We start from the raw sequence: 15,468 nt of genomic DNA, 5'->3' as shown, positions 1-15,468 counted from the left end.
GGAGAACCTAAATGACTTTGACCAAGGTTTGTCATTACATATCTCTATTTTAAATGTGACAAGTTTATCATTCCCCTGTTATTTATACACAGCAAATTCAAAAGTGTTAAATGTTTTGGTGTTAGTGTTAATTTTACTCTAAGTAGAGTCACATTCTTTTAATGTAACTCTGAGGTGTAAAATGATAGTAGTTAAAATCGAGTGTTAAAAATGAGTGTTTCTATTTCAAATCTGGAGGTGTTACAATGGAAACATTAACTCTTGACCTCTTAACTCTGAACTCCTACAGGGGCTATGACACCAATAGAGTAAATTCACAGACTCCGCCCCCAGCACGGCTCCAATCGAAGCTGAAGTGAAGCCGTTTCAAAACATTTTGCTCTACATATTTGAGTTGTTTGCCATGCTTGGTAAGTCATGTTTTCAAAGATTGTTTCAATTATTGTTATTAGCTTTTACTTCTGTGGCTCTTTGGAGTTGAGACAAAGCTGTGTGAAAGGCATTAGCCATGTTGCTCGGTGATAGCATAATATTCTGTTTTAGCTAGCTGAAAGGTATTGTTTGCGGGCAAATACCACAGCCTTGAAAAAAAGCTTGCATGTGAATTTTCCGTCAAATTTCTTGGTCAAATACACTTAAAACAATGTCTAGAATGTGAAATGTTGATATAATGGTGCTACTTGAAGCCTGAAAACGATCTCCCATAAAAAACGAGCAAACAGCAGTAGCAGATGTCCCAAGTCCCGACTGAGTTCTACGTTAGCATTTAGATTCCTCCAGAGTTTTGTGCACACGGTTTTAGGTAAAAATGAAAAAGGTTGAGGTTTTACATTTAGTTCAGTATTACCTGTTGTCTGTGTCCTTGTCTTTTGGGAAAATACTTTACACAAGTAATGGCTCAAAAAGGATTCCTTTTTCTTTTCTTTTTTTTTTTTACTGTGCTGCAATTGATTTGTGCCATTAATTAGTGTCAACTAATTTTTATTCAATCTCCACATAGGATATGCTTGTGAAGATGGAATATGGGGGAGAGCAGAAGTGCGTTGAAGTTCCACAAAGTGATGAATGAAGGACATGCATATTGTATTTTGTATTTATTGAAATAAGTGATGAGAATGCTGTTATTTGCATTTACCAGCTCACCTATGTCAGACCTTTTGATAAACAAAATTCTAATGAAAGTGAGAACATGTACACTGTTACATCTTTCAGAAAATGTTTTGAAATTGTGGTGCACAGTTCAGAATAAATGTTTTTCAAAAACCATTGCGTCTTTTTAGTAAATGTTTATTTCCAAAAGAAATTTCTAGAAGTTCAGAACAGTAAAATTCCCGCTTTTTAGAATTAATTAGAAGATAACTCTTACGTAGTTAAACTAAAATACTCTTTGAGAGTTAATATATAAACTCTTAACACCAAGTGCCAAATTATCAACTCCAAAGAGATTTGGTGTTTAACACTAAATCAGAGTTAACGTACCAACCCTCCAAAAAGAGTCAAATGAACACTCTCTGGTGTGGACCCATATAGACACTTTAAAAGTGTTGAAATCAAATCTGACAGTGTTAATTTAGACATGCTGGATTTGCTGTGTAGGTATCAATAGAGTTTTTTCTTGCTTTTTCTATCAAAATTGATTGACTTTTTACAGTGGCCCGCTATGGTTAATAATAACATGTTCAGTCATGAGTGAAATCAAAGCTTCTCTTCACTTTAGCATTTAACATTCCCAACAATATAAAGTGATACATTAATCGAAACACAGCTAATAAAACACAATTTTCTTGATGGAAACATCAGTAGCTCAAAATTAGCAACCAAAGGGTTAAGTCTGCAGTTCACACTCATGTGAAACTACAGCCTCCCCCCCTAGTCTCTGTCCTCCTACTCCTGCAAAAACAAAACAAAGCGAGACAAAACATCCACCCTTCTTTTACAAACTGGGTGAATTGTTTGTAGACATGTACTAATCCTAAAGTCGGTATCGTTTTTGTCTCAGTGTCAAGTCAGTTTAAACTTTTAGTCGTCAGTCCATCACAGTCCAGTCACATGCATACATTCACACACATTCATACCAGATATTGCTGATAATGGAGTCTCACACGCAACCTATTCGAGGCTCCATCACCAGCAAGATGACGTCATCATTTTTAAAGGAAAACAGTTCCTTGTTTTTTTTTGGACTGGATTGACTCGCTGCAATCCTTTTAGGTTCAGGACTTCTCATGTGATCAATGTCCCATATAAGTGAATTTCTCCAGAGCCCATTATAATTATGGAGAAAAATACTTTGCGACTGTTTCTAGTAATCATGTTTTATAGCGCTTTAAAGTTCAATCTCTCAGGCCTGGATTAAAGAGCTGATTTGTTAAATCAGGAACTCACAAAATACCAAAATATCACCACCGGTGGATCACTCCTCTCAGATGTTCTTATTTCAGTGCACTGTAACAAAAGCAAAGACAAACGTAACCAATAAAATACTCATATAATAACAAATACTGGGGCCCGTTGGAAACATGTCCAAGCATAAAACCATCTTTCTCTCTCTTAGAGAAAGAAAACAATCCAAACCTCACTGATAAAATCAACCTAGTGTTAAGCAAAACCCAAAATCAACCAAAACTTCACCAGAAAGTTTTTCTCCGTCCCGGGACAATATTGTGTAAGCATACAGGTACCGTAACTTCTTTTTGCACTGACAAAAACGTGTTGGACTTATTTCAGTCAATAGTGGACCCTAGTTGCACACAAATGTTTTGCTTTGGTAGAAACTTAAACAACTGAGTTAAATCAACACAACCTTTTCATATTCAGTAAACCTGTGCATTTTGAGTTCATATTACATGATTAAGACATGTTCAGATGGAGTAAGTTCAGCTCCTGGAATATTTTAATCCTTCACAATTCTGTCATTTTTTCAACACTATTCACTAACTTTTATCCAAATTCTACTTGGTCCCTTAACTACTACATGTTGTCTTCATATTGCCTACGGTTCAACAAAGTCTAAATTCTGATTACCATAAAAATTGAATGGGTCTACAACAACTACCATCCTCCTATCTTTATCCTGATTGCACGAGGGCTGGGAAATAACTCTAAAGTGATAGGTTACGAGGCAGGGTGCACCCCGAACCGGTCACCAGTCTATCACCTAGAAACAAACAACCATTTACACTTACATTCACGGATAATTTAGAATCATCAATTAACCTAGCTCTAACAGCTGCATGACTTTTCACTGTGGCAGGAAACCAGAATACCCAGAGAGAAACCACTGCAAACTAGCCAGACTGTGGACTTGCACCCAGGACCTTCTTACTGTGGAGCAACAGCACTCACCAGCATGCCAACAATGTATGAAATACAGGGAAGCTATGATTTCCTGTTGAATTTTGTACAGATCTTTAAAGCCTGAGGCAATTGTGTTAAATACATGTGGGATGCTTACGTAAATCCAAGGGCTGGCCCCCTTTTCTTCTTTTCATTTTATATTTTATTATTGTTATTATTTTTATTTTTATTATTATTTTTTTAGTGTGTTCCTCCTTCAATTAAATCTCAATCACAAAAATGTGGTGCTCCGAAGTAAGGCTCACACCGTTAATTCATAATTTTCACTCTGTACCACTGCTCCTTATCAGGCTGTGTGAAGCACAGTAAACAATTCAGTTGAGGCCTTGAGCCATAAACAGACATCACTCACAGACATTGTTTTCATAACCAAACTGCTCTAGACCCTGTCCCCTAAATCTACACAAATGCCCTCTGGGTGACATGAAATGCATTTAACCAATTAACAATCAATGGCTTCTTGTTGTTGTAACAAATTCTGTATTTGGACGTTTGTGTGCAGCATTTTGCGTATCAGCATAGCATTTGTTAGTAAAGCATTCTTCATTGCAGCAGCGTGTGTGTATCACTCTTCATTGCACAAACATGTATATGTATGTGTGTATGTGTATGTGTGTGTGGATCACTTCTCAGTGAATTGAATCAGCATTTCGATTTGTGTGCGTGTGTGTGTGTCATTTCTCAGTCAATCAATGAGTGCATATGTGTTCATATGTGTGTTTCTCTTAATTCTGAGTCAGTGTATGTAGATGTGTGTGTTTGTGTGTGTGTTTGTGTTCATCACTTTCCTGTTCTGGTGTTCTGGGTAAACCATGGCCTGAAGCGTGCCCTGGGGTCCTGCCCTCCCCCTTTTCAGTCCGTTTGGGTCCATTGGTGCTGCTGCCCAAAGTTCTCTCCATACTGGTTCTGGCCCCAATTGAGGCAGTCCTTTTCTCCAGTGTCCTGCATCTTCTCCTTGTCCAGCTCCTCCTTAACTTGACCCTTTTTGCTTCTGTAGGTCCTTCAGGGTTTGCTCCTGGTGTTGGAGCTTCTCGTCAGGTTTGACAACCTCCTGCTCCAGCAAGCTCCGGCCTGATTTAAAGTCCTGTATCTGGGACTCTAAGCCTGACTGATGGGTTCGATTAGCAGCCAGCTCCTCCTGAGCCATGCTCAGTTTCTGCTCTGATGTTTTGAGCTCTCACTGAGGACAGAAACCTCAGAGTCTTTTCCGTACACGTCAGATTGAAGTTTATTGATGTTTTCCTTGCTTTGCTCCACGGCCTTCTGCAGCTCTGCTGTTCGGCTCTTCTCAGAGGTCAGCTCCTGGCTGAGCCCCGACACCTGTGCCTTCAGCTTATGTTCTTCTGCTGCTTTTGTCCAATCTGAGGTGCCTTCTGACCTCAGTTACTCCTCGTGTCTCTGGCACGCCCTTTTTGCTGCCCGATCCTCCGTGTTGGTCCATCACTGTCCTGCACAGTTTTGATGCAGAGTTGTTAAGGTCAGCATTCTTTTGCTCGGCCTCACTTTTCATCCGGGCTTAATAGGCGTCTCGTCACAGCTCTGTCAGCTGAAGCTGTCTGGAAATCTCCCCCGTGTAGTGAAACGGGCCTTGGATTTAACGTTCTCCGTCTCCGCTGCATGAGATCTCTTTCCTGCAGCACTGTTGACATTCTCAGGCTGTTGTTGTGAGTCCAGCTGCTGTAGCATTTGGTCAGGGTCACATCAAAGATGGTAGAAGGGAGAGCAAAGATGGTAGAGGGGAGAGCAGGAGTCCAGGTCAGCCTCGGCTTTCCGGGCCGACAAAGCAGCCTGTAATTAAGCATAAAGAGAAAAAACAAAAACAAAACAAAAACAGACGAACAGGAAAATGATGTTGTTTGAAAATAATGTTGTTTTGGCTATGTTATTCAGAGAGGGGCCAGGCCCTGTGTCAGCCTTCTCCCCCCCTTTTTTTTGTTTTTTCTCACTATATAATCAACTCATAACCCACCAAGTTGACAGGACAACACAGGTACACGTTAAAATTCTTAAGATCATGTTTAATAATTCAAAAAAGAAATTTTATTTCATTCAGTAATCTCTTGTATTATTCAATCAGAAAAAAAAACATGTCACAATTTGACTCTTTTAACCACTAAATTTATTATTTCATCACTGGTTTGTGATTTACCAGTGTCTGTCATTTTGAAGTCAAGTTGTTGTCCTGCAACCCAGAGAGTTTAATTGTTAGTAGTGGATAGACTTTATCATTTAACATCAGGTGTATGTTAAGTTTCGCTGCTTTAAACTTGCTGGAAAATCTTCACGTGTTCATGAATGTAAGCTGTTTCTTCATTGCGTGTATGTGCGTTTGTGGGTGGGATATTTTAACTTTTTTCTCAAACAAGGCATTTCTCTAATTGTGTATGTTTTTAATTTTGTTTCCCAAATTTTGATTTACCACCTTAAATAACAGCATTCCATGTCTTCAGCCAGGAATTAGAGCTTGCTTGTGAGATTCAGGGACACATGGTGCCAAAAACAATTCAGTGAAAAACTTGCCTGAAAATTTCCAGTTATGGTAGCCGATAACTGCAGGAGAAGATGTCCTTTAAGCTTCTTTTTCGGGTGGGGACAAAGTGAGAGGTCAAGCTGTAACATTTTGAGCCAGAGCTTGGCATGTGTGTCGTCCCAATTTTATTAATCTATCCTTTTGCTGCTGTACTCAGGTCTCCTGGTTGAGAGAAATCCACCTGTATTAAGAGACTAAAACATTCATTTACTATTTTTCTTACAACATCCATTTAATTCATCCACCTAGATTTTACTCTCTCTCTTGGTGCATAGTTCACACAGTCAGGCAGTTGCCTTTTATGGGCATGCAAGTTTCCGGTCACTTACCCCCAGCAGCTGCGAAGCCGTCTCTCCCACATCAAAACTCAGCCAAACATTAAACATTCACCGTAGTCATTCAAAACTTTATTTGTAATATTGTAATCAGCAAAATCAGCGTTTTAATTACAGGCATGTATCATTGTTTGCAAATCATACTTATAAAACTCAATAACACGCTAAACAGGAAGTCCTCTGTGGGCTTCACAGCAGCCACCTCATTTGCATGTTCACACACTATCTAAAAATAGCTTGCAGCGCTGCAGCGCACTGTCGTCACACACAGCCTCGTTTCACACTCAACTCTCTATTATTTTACAAAGACGTCTTATATTTACACTCACTCTCAGGCCTGAAAGTTTTAGCGCCTACACAATTTTGACAAATTTAAGATAACGGGTCCAACCGAAGAAAGTCCAACTTTTTTGTAATCAATTAACCAGTATCAGCCTCTAACTGTATCTGGCCTGATCTCTAAAGTCCCTAAGTCAATTTACAGTGCCCAAAAAAGCGCAGATAAGGAGACTCTAACTCCTAGTTATTCTGGAGTGCCCCAAGCTCCACAGTGACCAACTGAACTAACCCTGTTCGCCGACAGGTCAAGGTCGCGCGTCCGCGGCCAGGAGGGAGCGTAACCTCCGGGCTATGCGCCTCCTAGTGGCCTCTAACCACCGTTCTAACAAAATTTATAATACTTTTAAACCGCCGTCAACCCTCTAAAACAAGAGTATGACTGACGCAGATGCAACGTTATGGACAATGGAGCCTCTAACTCTCAACATGGCCAACACAGATGCAATCCTTTAGACCAATGGAGCCTCTAACTCACAAAATGACCAATTCCCTATCAAACTACCTGAGCCTCTAACTCAGTATTATTTTCTTTACCTTGAGCCTCTAACTCAGTATTATTTTCTTTACCTTGAGCCTCTAACTCAGTATTATTTTCCTTTTAAGCTTATTTCAAGTTTCAAAACTCATGAGATTTTTTCATCAAAATCAAAACAGGCCTTCACCAGTAATTTCAGTGAGTAGACTTTTAATTTATACAGTCCAATTTGGCACAGTTTGGATTTACATTCAACAGGTTGTGCCTCACCTTTAAATGTGCCGGCTTGCCCACTCACGTCAGACCACTGGCTCGTGCCTGCCCGTTCAACCACCTCGGACCGTCCAAACCTCCAAAACTTCCATCCCAATACCACAGGACGAGCCCCCAAAACTGTTGCGGATTCAAATATTGGGAATGGATACAGGAGGAAAACCCAAAATAACCACACTGGTCCGGCCGGGTCAAGTCAAACGATGATTTAATGAACACACGCGTGGGAGATGGACACCATACACAGACAGCATCAGATCTCAAAATGGTGGAGCATTGATCAAACTCTTATAGCCTCTAGTGGCCCCCACCTAATCATCAGAGCCTAAACATTCTTTCTCACACAGCGCCTAAGCTACGACCTTGGCTCCCTGTTTATCTGCTCCTGATGAAATGGGGCAGTATGCTCTGTTCTCTTCTAATCAGACAAATGAGACGATGACTTTCTGGAACAGTATTTCTTATAACTCAGCAGTATAATGCATCATAAAACAATATCATTCATTCACAATAAATCAACAGTCTAATGTAATGCAAATCAGTTTACCAAATGTAATAATTATCACCTTCTTCTAGTTCAGGAGCATAATGCAAACTGAAACTACATAATAATTCACAATCTTTAATTAGGGGTCTAACATGGCATAAAATAATATCATAATCCCACATGTCACAATTTGTTCCCCCGGTTCAAATCACGGACAAACAGCATCCAACAGTTGTTTATGTTTTTGAACCCATTTTGCAGACGGATTTTTTAAAAAATGTATTGATAGCAATGTTGAATATTATTACACAGGAAAAAAAACAACTACATGTAAAATAATTACACCGCGACACCTCTGCCTTTCTAAATGGAGCGACAGTAACTGCGTGTATATGTAAGCGTGTAAAACCTGCAGATAGTCAGATTAACAGTATTTCGTCTCTATCTGCCATTCTGCAATTCATCTCATGTAAACAATAACGTGGCGCACAGCGTGACGTGAAAAAGGCACATAACTTTGACGTTGAGTGATGAACTCTATATTCCTCGTCCACACATAAACGCAAAAAAGGAGTTTTAAAAAATCTCCGTTCTCGGTGATTCGAAACGCCGTTGTGGACGAAACAGCTGCGTTTTCAAAAATACCCGTGTAGGTGCAGACATAGCGTAAAAGAGTGAGTAGTTTATTTTCTTACTACCTGTAATTTATTGCAGATTACTTGTATTTGCTTAATTGTTTACTAAATGTTTCAGGTGTGAAATAAACCGCAATGGAGCAAAATATGGGTGTGTGTGGTTGGAGGATGTGTTCGTGCGTGCGTGCGTGCGCGCATGCGCGCGAGGGGGGCGCGAACATTTTTCTTGTAAAACAAGGGGGGCCCAGCAAAAAAAGTTTGGGAACCACTGCTTTAATGACTGTATAAGCCATTTATTTATGAAGTTTATGCTGACCAAGTAAGTGGAGCAAATGAATGTCAAATATTACGATGGTATTGCTTATTTTCTTTCTTATGTTTTCTTTAAATTTAATACCTCAGCTAATTAATTACCAGGATACCTGTCAACATAAGAATTCCAATATTCTTTTAAAAATGACAGAAGATGTATTTTAAAATGATAGTAAGGTTTGGTTAAAAACACTGGTTTTCCAGTGTCTTTAATGCGGATTACATTATTGAGCTAATATAACCAAATATATATTTTTTTCCTTATATTTTCCTTATATATCATTTATATGATGAACAATGGACACACTAAATTTGAACTCTCTTCCTCCTGCACTAAGAAATATTGACTCCCTCTCCGTATTTAAGACACAGCTCAAAACACACCTGTTTAAACTGGCTTATTCACTTTAATGCTGATTTTATCTGTTGTCACGCTCTGTTTTGTAATTTTAACTTATTTTATGTATTTTATGACTACTGTTCCTTTTATTAATTGTGTTTTTGTAAGTTGACCTTGGGTTTCTGAAAGGCGCCCTCAAAGAAAATGTATTATTATTATTATTATTATTATTATTACTAAATTATCCTTTACATTTTTTTTAGTTTCTGTTTTTGAGTTACATTATTTTTTTGTCATTATTAAAACCACTATAGATTTATCTCTATATGAAAAAAATATCATAATAAAAATGATAATATATACAATTTTTTTTGTAAGATTTACTTTTTCTCATTTCCCTTTTTCTAGGTAGAATACCACAGTATTTAATTATATGGAATGTGGTGTCTATTATATTATTATATGTTATACAAAATATTCCAATAGCACCATCTACTGTTCAATAAAGTTTTTCTTTCTTTCCTTTTTTTTTTTAACTTGAAGTACAAAGTATGATCATCACAGCATTTTGAGATAATGCTCATGGTAATATATGAGGTACAGAGTCTTACTAAGCTGAAGTTTAAGTTATTCCATATTAATCAACGATACATAGAAGAGACAGGATAAGAACTGCTTGAAGCAAAGAAAGGAATATGTCAGGTAACATTTTAATGTTTTCATTTAAAATGTGATCTAACCATCATAAAAATGGACAAGTCAGCAGTTTGGTGTTTTTTCCTTTAACAACTATGACACGAATGACTATCCAAATGTCCCAAACATCTACACAGATATCGATCTTCCTTTCTTAGATCAAAAACATTCTCTGGAAAAAGAAATTAGTTTTAACCAAACTTAATAAATCGTCACCATTAGGGGGCAGTGTTTGACAAGCTGTTTTAGCATAGTTGCCTCTGTAGAGTTTGGGCAGAAATCAGGGTGGTGCAGTGGTTAGAACCGTTTCCTCACTGAATGAAGGTTCGGGATTCAAACTTCCTGGTTGGCTGGGGATTCTGTGCAGTTTGTATTTTCTCCCACAATTCAAAGATATGCTTGTGATCGTAATGAAATGATGTTGATTGACACAATTAGTGTGATATTAATAGGTGATTATAAATGGGGTTTTAAAGGGGAATGGTTTTCTGTCTCTCTGTGTTAGCCCTACAACACACTGGAAACCTTTGCAGGGTGAACCTCTCTCCCCTCCCACGCCAGCTCTTGCTTCTATTTTCCAACCCACAGCACACAGTACTTACAGTGAGTGAGATAACTGCAATACTTCACTTTTCAATTAGAGTATCACTTACTGACATACTTCACAGAGGTTGCGTGAAATGTCGAACTGAGTCAAGATGTTCTTTTACACTGTCATCTGTCAGGAATGATTAAATTATGTCACGCCTGAAGCTCGAAGCTGTGGTTTCTTTTATCTGATTTTCAGAGATTTCTGTGCAACTTGTTATCCCGGAGGGATAAGCAGAACAGATCAGAATATAATCAAGTATACTACATATAAGTGTGTTTAAGTTTAACCAATATAATACATAAGAAAATATAATAATGATTCCAAGACAGGCCTAACTGAGAGGATGTGTAAAAAACTGCCTTGAAAAATAGGATCATGTTTGTGGAAGGGGGGAAATGAGTGAGAGTGACACACAGAAGTCACTACTCTCTGAATTTATGTGGAGACGTCAGATGGGAGGCTGATAAGGGTGTGGCTATACCTCGGATGATATTATGTAAACAACATGACTGAATGTTTAGATACGAGGAGAGATGGGTAATGGGCACTTGGCAGAGTATAAAGGAGAGCGCCCAGGAACATCCTTTGTTCTTCCCATTGTCTTCTGTGAGATGAGCAGTTCAGAAGATTGGATCTCAGAAATTCACCGTTGGATATTCCAGCAGAGATTCCAGAGGCTGAACCGTTGCCCAAACTGTAAACTTACAAATTGGTTCTGTATCTTTTTGGCAATGGTTGGTTACGATAAAGGGCTGGAATAACCCGTAAGAGTGATTTACAAAAAAGAGTTAATACTCAGATTTTTACCTTTACCATTTCACAAAGAGTTAACCTCCTAAGACCCAAACTCTTCCACGGCATGAATTTTTAATTTCTCTTTGATATTTTGGCGTATTGGGGCCCGATGAATGTAAAAACAAAGAATTACCAGATTTTTTTTTACCTTATTTTATTTTTTTAAGAAAAATAAGAGCCACATATGAGGGCATTCATTTAACATTTTTGATATAACAGTAGCAGTATAATGTCCTCATAAGTGGATATCAGGCCCATGTAGAGCAAAATTGAGTATTTTGGTCTAAATAACCCAAAATGTGATGTCCACATATGTGGACGCCAGGTCCTAGGAGGTTAAAAAGGGAATGTCCACAATTTAGACTTTCATTGCAGGAATTTTTATTAAAGGAATTTAGCAGCAGTAAAGCCGAGGAGGTCCAAATTGACCCTTGAGGCCTACTGTCCAGACCCCTAAATTAAACCAGGTATTCTGAATGCAGCTCGTGAGGGGAGCTGGTGTAACAGAGGTAGCAGGGAAGACACCTGGACTTAAAACTAGGTGACTCCCCTCAGGGTCCATCTACAGAGGCTTGCAAAAGTATTCGGCTCCCTTGAACTTTCCCACATTTTGTCACATTACAGCCACAAACATGAATCAATTTTATTGGAATTCTGCGTGAAAGACCAACACAAAGTGGTGTACACGTGAGAAGTGGAACAAAAATCATACATGATTCCAAACATTTTTTTTTACAAATAAATAACTGAAAAGTGGGGGTGTGCGTAATTATTTAGCCCCCTTTGGTCTGAGTGCAGTCAGTTTCCCATAGACATTGCCTGATGAGTGCTAATGACTAAATAGAGTGCACCTGTGTGTAATCTAATGTCAGTACAAATGGGGTCCTTCAAGGACCTGAAACTTCATAAAGCACCCCTCCAATAGGCAAACCCATCAGTTCACTGATTGGATAGTTAAATGTGTGATTGACATGACATTGGCCAATCAGATGAAAGGAAGAAAAGTACGGTCAAAATTTGTACTTGTAACTTGCAGAGTTTCACACGTATTTTTCGGCTAAGTCCACACACAAATCTTTTTTACGCACACACAAATTCTTTTTACACATACAAATCCTGATTTGAAGTACAAAATATTTATGACCACAATTTGAGCCCATAAAGAACTGCCTCCAGAATACCAAAAGGAATGTTGTTATTGACTGGCCTGCACAATGCCCTGACCTTAAAATCTGTGGGGTGAACTGAAGATCAAGATCCATGCCAGAAGACCATGAATGTGAGAAACCTTGGTGAGATCTGCCAAAAGTAGAATGGTCGGGGATTCCTCAGCAGATAAATGTGAGACTTGTTGAAAAATACATCAAATGACTGCAGGTTGCTATCAGCAAAAAGGATAAATAATTTGTAAAATAATGTGAAAGGCTTTTGTGAACAATTTTATTTCTGTGTGCAAAGCAGTGTGTTGCTGACTGATAATGCACTGTACTTATGATAAGCAAGACCATGCAAAGATAACACAAGTTTCAAATATGCTAAAATACACGTAGCAAAGGAAGTGGTCAAAAAGCAAAAAATGACAGATGATAATCATACTTGCCAAAAGGAAACTGCTCTATAAAAGGCTCAACCTGAGACTCCTACAGTACAAACAAAGGCTAACCATTTTGCTGGCATCATGTTCGGTCTGCAGAAATTTCTCCTCCTCCTTGTTCTGACCTGCTTTGGACAACACGGTAAGAATCACAAGTCCTTGTTGTTATTCTTCAACCATTTAATGAGGCATCCATTTAATTTTCTTTTTTTTTCTTTTACTTTATTCAGTGCATGGGGGTGGCATCATACATGGAGAAAAAGCCCTGGAGAGTTCAATGCGATATATGGTCTCTGTGCAAAACAACGGCGGTCATGTGTGTGGAGGGTTTCTCATCACTAATAACTTTGTGGCCACTGCCTCACACTGTTTTGACGAGTGAGTAATCAAACATCTTCTGCTTAAGTCTCTTTCCTAAAGATAATTCTTTCCCTTCATTGGATAGTGGAGCAGTGAAGATTAGACAGGAACATGAGTAGAAAGCAGGGAAAGATGCGCAGCAAAGCTCTGCTCAATTTCAGTCATGTGGCACATGGTTCACTGCCAAACCAGTGAGCTAAACGGACGACCTCCTGCTTCGATCTCTGATTTATGTCATTAAAACAGATTTCATACAATCTAGTAAGAGTGGTTAGTTGCCTGGATCCAGCCACTCTTACTGGATTGTATCATGTCATCTCAACAAGAACAAATTAAGTTGCTGAATTTCATGCAGATGCTACATGATTTAATTATGTTCACCATAGAAACATGGAATTATTTAGTTCAAATTACAAGTTTGGATCTTGCGCATGTAACAACCACCCAATTAAATTTTTTGAGTCGACTCACGGAATTCACAAGATCACATTAGATGTCAAACCACAGGAAAATCACTGGGGTTACAAGAGGCAGACAACCACATGTGTATGCTATTACTATTTCTTATGCATCATCAAGCATAGCTTTCCTACTTTTGTTAAGTCTGTATTGACAGATTAATGCCATGGTGGTTCGTGCTGTTGCCTCAGAGCAAGAATATCCTGGGTTCAGATCCACAATGTGGCAAAGTTTGCAGTGAGTTCTCTCTGCGTACTCTGGTTTCCTCCACAGTTAAAAGTCATGCAGTTGTAAGGGTAACTGGTTATTCTAAATTACCCAAAGGTGTTGAAGTGCAAATGGTTGTTTGTCTCTGTATGATAGACTAGCGACCTGTCCAGTCTGTACCCTGCCCCAGTTATGCTATCACTTCTGCAGCCCAGATAAAGATAAGAAGATGGGTGGATTGGAAGTTGCTGTAAATCTCTTGAATTTTTTTGTTGAACATTATGTAATATGAATACAACATGTACTACAGACACAAGTTACATTTCATTCATTCAACAAGATTATCATTGGTGTAACAAACAAATATTTTACTAGTCCATGTAACAAGACTGACTTTTGATGTGCCAAAGTGTTTAAACAATATAAGATGAATTTAAATAAATCTAATTAGACTAATGTGGTACAAACATGTTGATAGAACAAAAGTCAAATTAATTGAATGTTAATGTTAATATTATGTTAAACCTACACACATATATCGTGTTGACACAACACAACCAAGATGGATTAATATAACATGATTTGTTTAGATGGAATATAAGTGGCAATACAGACTTAACAAAAGTAGGAAAGCTATACGTTCATCCAATGAATTATTTATTTGAGTGCAAAAGCAGTTCTTAAACACATTTGCACCAGTGCAGTACGTCATTTTCATTATCACCAGCCCAAATTTCTGCCTGTCAAACAGACTTACTGATGAATAGATACAGCTTGCTTATTACTTAAAAGCTTATCTGTGAGTTCACGGTGGCTTGTGAGTCACAAAGTCTGAGGCTATGGTCTGTTGTAATATTTATGGTACAGTTACCAGTGCAATTAGTACCCAGTGCACATTACACAGACAGTACAGTCTGATAGAATGTCTGATTCACTTCATGAATCAGAGATCCATAGACATACTGACCCAAGACGCATGCAAAATTAAAAAGACGAGGAAGGAAAAAATGCGAATCAGCTGTAAAACTATTCCTGTTTTGGGAATTGTCTCATTGTTGCCACCTCTAGTGCACCTGTTGTTAATGTAATTAACACCAAAGCAGCTGAAACTGATTAAAAAAACTGACCAGATCAATATCCCAGAAGTGTAAGTGGCATGATGCTGTACTCTGATGAAAAAGTATTCCTGTTAATTTTTTGGACCAGGGTAGAGACACGGTGTCGCTTCTTTCAGCAGAAAAAAATGAATTACCCTGATGTAATGTCTTCAAAGGCACTGTCAGAATACTCACCACAAACATGTTGTTACTGTTACTAAAGGGATATTCTCTCTTCCTGCCATTTCTCAAACACCGCATTTCAGATTCTATAAATGCAAAATCACAGGAAGTGCATTAATCAGTTTCCTACTGATTTTCAGGAGCATGCATTTAAAATTTAAAATCTTATGCATGCAGCAAGAAACCCAGTTTTAGGTTAAAGCAGAAGTATTCTTGGGGTGTGGTATATTGTGCTATACAAAATCGCAGCGTTTCTTAAGAGCACTCTTTTCAACACACAAAAGGGGAAGTGTAAGTATCCCATATTACCCGTAACTACAAACATGCAAACACAGACTTATTAGTGATGTGCGATACCACCGATTTCTTTTCCGATCCGATACCAAGTAAAATTCAGGGTGG

Source organism: Neolamprologus brichardi, chromosome 23 (assembly GCF_056152115.1).
Source record: "Neolamprologus brichardi isolate AB-2024 chromosome 23, ASM5615211v1, whole genome shotgun sequence".
NCBI lineage: Eukaryota > Metazoa > Chordata > Actinopteri > Cichliformes > Cichlidae > Neolamprologus > Neolamprologus brichardi.
This window is presented reverse-complemented; position numbering follows the sequence as displayed.